The 293-nt window shown below is 53.9% G+C and overlaps 1 protein-coding gene across 6 annotated transcripts in view; it reads left to right on the forward strand.

Moving 5' to 3' along the window:
- Positions 1-293, forward strand: part of dnai4 (dynein axonemal intermediate chain 4) — a 19,146-nt gene that overhangs the window by 2,909 nt on the left and 15,944 nt on the right. The gene's annotated exons all lie outside the window — the stretch shown is intronic.

Raw genomic sequence — 293 nt, forward strand, 5'->3', positions numbered from 1 at the left:
TGAACCTCCCCACTAACCCATCGCTCTGGGGGTGGAGAGGAGTAGTGCGTATTTTCTTTACTCCCAAACGCTGACATACCTCCCAGAGAAAGCGACTTTCAAAATTTCTCCCCTGGTCACTGTGGAGTTCTCCAGGGACCCCAAATCGAGCAAATATGTCCTCCACCACCCTCTTAGTGGCTGTAGTGGCCCCTTGGTCTGGTACTGCATACACCTCGGGCCACTTAGTGAAGTAATCCATGGCCACAAGGATATACCGGTTGCCGGAGTCTGTAACGGGGAACCGGCCCAGG

The sequence above is a fragment of the Monopterus albus genome, unplaced genomic scaffold, assembly GCF_001952655.1.
Source record: "Monopterus albus unplaced genomic scaffold, M_albus_1.0 scaffold223.1, whole genome shotgun sequence".
NCBI classification, from domain to species: domain Eukaryota; kingdom Metazoa; phylum Chordata; class Actinopteri; order Synbranchiformes; family Synbranchidae; genus Monopterus; species Monopterus albus.